The following is a 10,592-nucleotide window of genomic DNA, read 5'->3' as shown; positions in this document are numbered from 1 at the left end:
TGCTAGTTAATTTCATAATGAATTAGAAAGGAACAGCAAGTAAAGGATGGAATATACTGCATGACTTTTAAAATCTGAACAGCTTTTAAAACATGCAAATTAGTGTGATCCCATAAAAGTATCAATGGGAGTGGAAAGTTCTGAAGGTGATCGAATGACAAAATGGGAATTAAAGAACACAGCAGCCAGATCATTTCCTTACTACCCAAAGCAAATTAGCGAATATGGTCGATGTTATTCATGTGCGTGTAATATGCTAACAACAGAGGCTTAAGACATTTATGGGTTAAGACATGCAAATACCAGTAACTTGACTACCACAAAACTTATTTACTCACCTAGGGTTTGCGCTAGTGCAAGCTGTTAGGAAATTGGGCCATAGGGATCATATACTTGCTGACTTTGTAAATAGTTACAAAGGAAAAATTGGGCATCATACACTAAATGGGTCACACACTTACAGGCTTTGAAGTCATTCTGAACACAACAAACTCACAAAGAAACATGTGCCTTGTTGTTAGGAGACATGACAAATGAAAACAATGTTTTCTAAAATCAGCTCATGTTTGATATCCTCCAACTGGATGGAATTATAGTCTAAAGCTAAAAAACATCAGAGACTGTGACCATCATAAACTACAGGCAACTCAAATGACAATAGTTTGTGCTGAAAAATGACAATAACTTAATTTAGATTCTGCATCAAAGCTGGATTTTGAATCATTAGATATGATTGTGGAATTTAAGTTAAAGAGAAACAATTCTTAAATGCTGCAGAAACTTGTCAAATAGATTCATCTCATGCAGTGTGGCATAAAAAATCCTTCCTTTTAATAGTGTTATGAGGTCATCAGCTGAATGTTTTATTAGGTATCGCTAGATGATGAACGATGATTTTTACTTTGCTTTCAAGGTGGCGAAAGTGCCTCATAAAAGACTCTTTGCAATATGATCTCTGAAAGTTGAGATGATTACCTACCACGCTAAGGCTGTTTTATTTTTAGTAAAGTGTGTAAAGGGGTGCTAAATTACAGCTTCCTTTCAATGAAAATGTGTCTGCAGTGGAAGAAAAGGTCTAGTTTGCAAACAGTGAAAATTATTCTGATTTCCACACATACTGTAGCTGGATTTAAGAATAATACAGAAACAAAACCAAATCATTCAAACAGTTAACAAGCTATTCCTGTTGTCTCACTGTTTATCTGTAAGTTAAGATATTATGATAGGAAGATAATGTGATAAACTAGATGTGTAAAAGGAATAATCAGTGCCACTCCTATTTAAGTGCCTGAATTTGCTGCCTGTGAGCCATTAAATATTCATTTGTTATTGTAATATCGGGTTTTCTTCATTTCTTAGTTAGTGGCGTGACAAGAAAATGCACATCGCAGGCTGAACTAGAACATCTGTGCCATGACTCGTGACTCATGTCAATCCCTAATTGATGCTTTAAAAAAAAAAGAAAAAAAAAAAAAATATGCTAAAATATTTGTCCAACTGGCACTTTTGTTCCTGTATTTCAATTAGGCCCCCAAAAATGTCTCTTTGTTCCATTGTTTTCAAGAGGTTTATTTAATAATTTTAACCTACAAATGCACAGAACCATATGGCTGCCTGATGTTGTTAGACTGTAATCGTTTTAGCCATGTTTGAACGACTATAACAAAGTAACCATGTATTAAATGAAGTATAGCTCGTTTAAAGCTCTTGGTACCTGTTGCCATATTGCATTTACAGCTGTGGTGAAACATCTGGAGTCTTGTGTATCTGAGTATGCGTGACGCTGTGGACAGTCTGAAGCAGGCGAAGGATTTCTGGAGTTGGGGACATCAGCGTCTGCGTTTCATTTGGTTCATTTGTGTAATACGTCATCCTGCGGCACATTTCTGTTTAATCGGGCAATAGAACATACATTGTGCAAGATAAGAGAAAAGATTCTGTGGCAGTTTCCTCTGATTTCACCAGCTGGCTGGATGAAGGAATGACAGAGGGCATGGCACAGACTGGCATGCCCTCATTGTGACACAAAAGAATAATTCATGAATTCATGTCATCAACAGCTGCTGTAGAGATAAAATATATTTCTGTTGAAACCAGAGCTCTGTCTGTCAAACCAACACAAATTTCACATCCACACTGGAGTTCAAAGGTGCACATTTGAAAAAAGACTTCTGGTTTTTGGTTGTACTTTAGTAGTATGTTTTATTGCAATATATACTATCAGTGTAATATTTTTACAATTTATTTCTAAGCTTAAATTAGCATTGAATCCCTCAGACTTTTGAACCTCAACTGTATGTTATATATAGGAGCATCTCAGTAACCCTGTCAGGTCTCGTCTTTATCCACATGGTTTCTGCATTTTAGCTACACATTATTTGGAGTCAAGTCTTCAAGGATAGCAATGAACCTAATGAAGCATGACAAATGTCTAGTTTTCCCTGTATATATGCTACACAGATCATTTCTGCAGTGACGGAAGCAGTGAGCTTCTAATGGAATGAAGCACTGTAATGCTGCACAGTGCCAAAAGAGGTCATGTGTGTGCTTTGCCAGTAATACTTACTTAAGAGCATATGTATTGATTGACTATGAGCATATACTGCAAAGACACACAAGCTCCTATATTCCTTCACATACACAAGTTATTTTAAAGATGACTTATCTTGGAATTCAAATTTGATAAAAAAAATAGCTGGGTGTCCTAACCATGATAGACTCCCCCACCCCCTCTCATGTAAATCTGCATTTTTGTGCTAACAGGCAACTAATAACTGAAGATTTTATTGACCTATTGGTCTCTATTTTTGCTGCATCACACTAGGTAGCCCTGAACCTCATTGGTCCAAATTGCTTGCTATATGTTAAACATCAGATAGATTGTAATTGGCTGTGATTGGATGTTATAGTTTGCTTGGTTAAGATGCAGTCAGAGAGATGGTCATGAAAAATAAAATTATGTCTGTTTATGGTGAATAAATATATAAGAGGACTGTTGGGAAATAAGTAATAATAATAAAACAACAACAAAAAGTCTACCTTAGTAGAGTCTAGTGGATCATTTTGACCTGCTTTTTATGTGTGTGTGTGTGTGTGTGTGTGTGTGTGTGTGTGTGTGTGTGTGTGTGTGTGTGTGTGTGTGTGTGTGTGTGTTTGTGTGTGTGTGCGCGTGTTTGTGTGTGTGCTGAATAGATGAAATTGAAATGACTATAAAGGTCCTGTCCGATTAGTAGATTCAAATTTGTCTCGCTGAGAGCAGGAATTCAAAGAGGAAGAGAGGAGTCCATCTGTCACAAATAATGAACACTCTCCATACACATTAAACCAGGAAATTACTATATAATGGTACCCGGTGGACTGAGGCACTATTTATGACAAACGTCCATCTTGTCAATTAGCCAGCACAGACACACACATGCACACACTCACACACTCAAATGGCATCTTCATGCCAGGTATCTCTTAGATGGGCACGGAGGCTAAATTGGCTGATTTAGAGCTGAGGGAGGTTATTTTAGTTTGGCATTTAACATTTATTTTTGTTTTAATACTATTTTCAAATGTACTTTTCATTTCAGTTTAATTAGTTTCAGCAATGGTTTTGTTGGTTGCATTGTTTTTATGTATTTTAATTTCAGTTTTACTAATTACAAAGAAATCAGTTCAGGAATCATCATAACATTAACAAAGTACTTCACATCTAAAATAAGCAGAAACGTTGCAATGTTTGTGTCGCTTGTTGATTCTCCAGCTCGGATGACAGAACACAGATGACAGCATTGCATCTTGACAAAGCCGCCGCAACTCAGCAGTGTTAAAGACATCTTCATATTAACAAAATGTGCTGAGTGAACTTCTCCCACACAGACAAAAAAGTTCAGACTATTTCAGGATTGCTCATTTACTTGAGTTTTATTTTAGTCTTGCATTTATTTTGCTTTAATTATTTCTGTTTCTGAAAATGTATTTTCAGATCAAATCCTCTTTTGTCTTTGCTAAAGCATTACTTCTGAAGTGTGCCATCCTCACCCTTGAAAAAGTACACGTTTGCATGCTTTTGAAAAGAGTACTTATTAGAGAGACAATATAAGTTCAAACTGAATGTAATGCTTTCGGACACTTAACTGCATGTTAATTACAATGAACTGAAAATGTATTTAAATATATAATATTAAATGCAGTTACACTTTAAGTTGTTCTTGTTACATTGTAATCATACATGTAATATCAGTTAACTATATGTACTTACTATATGTGACCATGGAAAACCAGCCATAAGGGTCAATTTTTTTATTTTTTTATTTTTTTAATAAATAAGCTTTCCATTGATGTATGGTTTGTTATAATAGGACAATATTTGGCCGAGATACAACTATTTGGAAATCTGGAATCTGAGGGTGCAAAAAATAAAATCTAAATATTTAAAAAAATCGCCTTTAAAGTTGTCCAAATGAAGTTCTTAGCAATGCATATTGCTAATCAAAAATTAAGTTTTGATATATTTATGGTAGAACATTTACAAAATATCTTCATGGAACATGATCTTTACTTAATATCTTAATGATTTTTGGCATAAAAGAAAAATCGATCATTTTGACCCATACAATTTATTCTTGGCTGTTGCTTCAAATATACCCGTGCTACTCGTGACTGGTTTTGTGGTGCAGGGTCACACATGGTTAGGGTTTGACTTCAGGTTAATTGCTTGTAATTATGTATAATTTATTGTTATTATACTAGTAAGTACATGTGACGTGTAACAAGGACACCTTAAAATAAAATATTACCTTAAATGCAATTAGTTGGATTTAAGAGTGTTTTTTGACCCACTTGAGTATTACTTTCTTTCAGTGTTGTTGCATAATTCTGGTTAAATTATACTGCCAGACATACTGATTGTTAACTAAAATGCAATTTTATGTTTTATCTATTGAAACACATTTGTAATCATACATTTGCACTGATGCAAGATGCAAATAACTACATTTAAAATATCAACTTTAAATGTAATGTCAAATAACATAAAGCTAAATCAAGTGATTTGCATGCCTTACATCAACATAAGTGCACTTCTTTAAAGCACAACACATGATTATTAAAACAATGATTTATAATGTACCTTACAGTCTTGACATTATTATAAATTGCACTTTTTTAAAAGTGTACTTAAGTGTTAAGAAACATAGTCATGAAAGTGCATTCTCTAAGTATCTTTTATGTCAGTAATATTTTCTGCAAGTACCGTCTTTTTAAAAATGCAGTTTTAAGATTTCAAGCACACTACATGTGCACATTCAGTACAATTAAGCGCATGTTTTTTCACAAGGGCACAGCAGGGAAAGTGTGCAAGGCAGATAGATGAGAAAGGATTGAAGATGTGAAACAGGTCTTCAGGAATAATCAGGAGGACGAGCCGCTTGCAGTTGTTATGGTCCTCTAAGTGGCAGCTAATGAGATCAGACTGATATCTTTGGGATGTTGAGTGGCAGTGTGCCTATTAAAACTCTCCGCATCACTCCATCCAAGCATCTCTTCTCTGTCCTCCATCCATCACACACTCCTTTCAGGAATGGACTTGTGCGTAGGTACGAGGCATTTCAAATAAAGTGTACAAAGAGAAGCTGTAGTGCTGTGGTACGTTGTACTGCATTATGGGTAATCTTCATGATAAGAACGGCTCTTGAGGGATGTACTCAGATGCTGCTGTTGTTGAGAGCATCACTGTGTGTGTGTGTGTGTGTGTGAGAAAGAGTACGGTGTTCTGTCTTGCTGAAAGTATTTTGTGGATGAATGCTTGAGGTCTTTAAGGCTCTGCACGAGTATGTTTTTTTTTATATATTTTTAATTAATATTATTATCTTGTTTTCCAGGAAAGAAAGTTACATGTTTAATGTAGATGCATGCATTAAAGCACACATATACTGTTTTTCCTTATTGAATCAGAAATAATATATACTGTCATCCTTGGCATGTTGTCATTTATGTATTTCCATAAAGATTTCAGCATTTGATGACCACACTTGATAAGTGGATTTAAGATTGCATTCTTAACAAAATCTGAATATATGATATGCATTTTCTTTTATGCCATTGCTCTTCTTCCACCGCGGCCGTGCAGAAGAAATAATGTGCCTCGCGCACACAAAAATGAGTTGGGAAGCCATTTGATTGAATGCTGCCAGTAAAAGGGAAAGAATAGCAATGCTCGGGCAAACCGCTATAGAGCTGATGTCACGACAGAGTTAGAGCCGGTGAATGCGGTTTACAGGTTTCATAGAAAGAGAACGATGTGCACCAAATGAGTCGCTGTAGAAACTGAATACTTCAATAGTTGTGGTGCGCTCAACACGAGAGACACAATGACATGTGAAATAAAACGTCCTCATGTATTAAAGAAGAGTGGCTTGAAGTGCTGAGAACGGTAACAAAACTCTGAAACATGTACAGTCACACACAAGAGTATTGTACAAACTGTACTTCATAATGATGTTTAGACAGCTATAGAAGAATTCATATGTTCACGGTTTTTTATATTTAACTTACAGATCTCAGCTTAAGTTTTGCTTCAAGTTTTCTATTCTATTCTATTCTATTCTATTCTATTCTATTCTATTCTATTCTATTCTATTCTGTTCTATCAGTTTAAATAGTTTGTTTTGATAATATATTATATTAGGGCTATATTATAAACCTGATAAATAATTGACCTTGTTTTTGAGTCTTTGACTTTGAATCTCTTGCTCATCAAGGCTGTATTAATTTCACAAATACAGAAAAAAACAGTGATATAGTGAAATATTATTGCAATTTCTAATATTGGTTTCCTATTTTAATACCTATACTTTAAAATAGCCTTTATTCCTGTAATCAAAGCTGAATTTTCAGCATCATTACTCCAGTCTTCAGTGTCCCATGATCCTTCAGAAACTATTGTAATATGCTGATTTATTATCAGTGTTGAAACTGTTGTGCTGCTTATTATTTTTTTGGAACCTGTTACTTTTTTCTTTGATTCTTTGATTAATAAAAAGTTTAAAAGAACAGCATTTATTCAAAATAGAAATATTTTCTAACAATAGAAGTCTTTACTATCAATTTTATCCATTTAACACATCCTTGCTTATCTTTAAAAAAGAAAGAAAACAAATGCTGACCCCAAACTTTTGAATAGTTTATATTGTAACACAAAATCTCCATTTTGACTAAACACTGTTCTTTTTAAATTTTTTTTTTTTTTTTTTTTTTTTTTTTTAAGTGTCACAGGTCCCAAAAAATACAGTATATAAAATAAATAAATAAATAAAAAAGCAGTACAACTGTTTCCAACATTGATTATAAATCAGCATATTAGAATGACTTCTAAAGGATCACGTGACACTGAAAATGCTGGAATTAATTACATTTTAAAGTATACTGAAATAGAAAACATTTATTTTAAATTGCAATAATATTTCACAATATTATTTTGTGAAATAATATTCAGTATTTTTTATCAAATAGATACAGCGTTGATGAACGTAAGAAACTTCTTTAAAACACTTTATTGATCCAAACATTTGAACTGCAGTGTAAATTTCTCAGGTAACCTAAAATGTACATCATTTAGTTACAAATATAAATAGCACATTAAAGTTAAGTTACACACTTTTTTGTGTGCGTGCTGTACAGGTCTGGTATAAAGAATGTTTTTGCTCAGGTGCCTGAAATGTCCGCCCAATAGAGAAAAGTTTTGCTCAGCAAGAAAAAAAATTAGAGGGAACATTGCTCCCGGGTCCTTAAATTTAATACAACTAAACTGAAGAGTTTTTAAGGCCTTAGACAGTTTAAATACGTTAAATGGTATAAGAAATAATTTTTAAAATTGCCTTAAATAGATTTTTAAGAATTCTATACCTTGTAAATAGTAAAATAAAACTCTTTCCTTGATATTCGTTGATATTTGTGTATTGAAAATGACATTTATGGTCTTTATTTTATTTGGGCTAGTTAAATTTTCGGGCTACCAAAATCTGAAGAGTACCTGCCCGAAGGGCTACCAGGGATTTAGAAATTTTGCGAGCCCTCATATATATATCTCAATATGAGGTGTAAAGTGATGTATAGCACATTGTGATGATGAGAGTGTCAATATTACTGAGCTCTTTGAAATCAATTAAATCGGTTGTTGCAGTGTTTTGATGGTATTTTCAAAAGAGCCCATGTGTTTTTTTTATTCATTTACATGAAAGCAGAGTAAAAAAAGATTAAAAAGTGTATTTGTACTGTATGTGCAGCAGAGCAGGTGCATGTTTGAGTGGGTATCAGTGAGTTTTATTTGCTCCGGTTTTAGATGCCAAGCAGAAGGACGTTAAGAGACAGATGTCTGTGGTCCCTCTGTGTCTGTCTGGTAAGAGAGCAGTGATCAGGGGAATGTGATTCATGCTAGAGGGGGTCCTTCAGAAACCCGCTTTACCCATATTTAGAATGCCAGCTTGGGTTATTCAGAGGAAATGCCAGCTTTTCTAAGACACATTTCCACTGTGAAGAACCCTTTGGACTCTCTGCTTCAAATGATGTTTGACACGGCGAACTGATTTCATACCTCACTCAATTTCAAAGCACTTAGTGAAATTACACGTGTTTGAAGATGAGCATCAGCAATGATGGCAACGCTCTCTGTATTGCGCACATAACAATGCAAACATTTAAAGCTGAAGTTAGAAAGCAAACGATAAACCATCGAATAACATTTGGCCAGATGAAAGGTGGCAGGCCTGCGGAGATGAGAGCTCCTGCTGCACAAGTGCTTTTGTAAACACTTTAATATTTCATGAGATCCAACCAAAATCTTTCCTCTCATTGATTTGGTTTGTGGCTCAAACCTTTCTTAATACATCTTCCCTCACATCAGATCCTTTCAAACAAGAAATGGAAGCATCTGTAGGATCTTTTAAATATTGGAATACGTTTTCATGCCTTTCGTTAATGATTTGGTTCCAGTATTGGAGCTATGTTCTGTTGTATGCCAAGCTAAAAGATATACATAATTTAAAGTCAGCATGAAATCCAAATGTACTTTTTTTAATGCACACTCCTGTCTTTATTATTCCAAGTTTGGCACCTTTCATCAAAATACAAAAACATGTGTGCTGTTCACAGAGCATGCATACTACTTTTTGATTATTTAAAGCGGCCCTATTATGCTTTTATGTGTAATGTGGCTGTTTGTAACCTTGCAACTCTTTTGTTATGCTCAAAGCTCAAAGTCCACTCTAAAAAGAGATATTCTCTTTAACTGAAAACTCATGGTTATGTTGTCATTTCAGGAACACGCTCTAAGCGGTTAACCAATCACAAATCCCTGGGCCAGCTAACCAATCAGAGCTTTCAACCAATCAGTTTCATCGAAATAGGAACTAAACAGGGCGCTTGAGACAGACTGGGAAGAAAGGTGCTGCAATAACGGAAAATATGTGAAAAATAATGTGTTTTTGGAACAATCAAGCACTAAAACTTAAAATAAATCACTTGCTTAAAATAAATAATAAATCTATTAAAAAAAAACGATAAAGCCAAATTTTGTTTAAAGTCGTTTACCTTACCGATCTTCAGTTTCATTTTCTCCAGAATTTAGTAGCAAATGTAAATACTTTCATATTATTTTCTGTTTATATTATTCAACTTGAGATCACACTGGAATGTTGAGCTACAGGAGGGAACATTTTCCTACATGGTGCCATCATAGTTTGAAACAGCCACTTTTCACAATCCAGCCAATTCTTATGTAATTTGCAAAGTTGTACTCTGTTGAATATCCAATTTCAGTCTGAAACACTCAATCTACATTTCGGAAAGCTGTGCTACAGTTTACAAATACAAAAGTGCCTAACAAATCAAGCTAACAAATTGAAATTGACCATTTGGACAAATTGATTCACAAAAATAACATCCCAACATCGAGCGAGGACATTTATGGAGAGTGTTTTCGCATTGCTTCAGCTCATTTGTGCTCAATGCAATAGCATAAAAGCAATGATGTAACATTTTGTCACACTACACCACCGTCAAGGTCCTGACAATGTTTCTAAATTAATCGCAGCGCTACTTTTAGTTGTTTACTCCCCAGCACCGCTTGATTTATGCACATGCGGTGAGAGTATTGCTTTTGCAGTTTGCAGCATCAACCTTGAAAATGCCTCTCAGAAAGATGTTTGCAGGTGCTGATGGTCTTACAGACTCTGTCAGTAATCATTCATGAAAGTGGAGCCAGTGTTTTGGACTGATTGAAGATGAACAGATAGCATTCTGTGTGGCTTGATGAAAGAACAACGCAAAGAAAGAAGCTTCACCAGTGTATCGACAAAACGCCAACGCTCAACACAAAGCTTCAGGACAAATGAATTGGAGCAGAGGTCTGCCATTTTAAACTAGCTCTGCCATTTTAAAAAGAGAGATCTCACATGTGATTTCATCTCTAAAGAGCTTCTTTCTCTCTTTCTTTCTCTCTTTCTTTCTTTCTTTCTTTCTTTCTAACACTGCAACTTCCAGCTCCTTTTTTATGATAATGCTTATCTTCAAATACACATACCCCTCTCTTGCTCTCTATCTCTCTC

The sequence above is a fragment of the Barbus barbus genome (assembly GCF_936440315.1).
Source record: "Barbus barbus genome assembly, chromosome: 33".
NCBI lineage: Eukaryota > Metazoa > Chordata > Actinopteri > Cypriniformes > Cyprinidae > Barbus > Barbus barbus.
The sequence above is the reverse complement of the archived record's forward strand: the minus strand, read 5'-3'. Positions refer to the sequence as shown.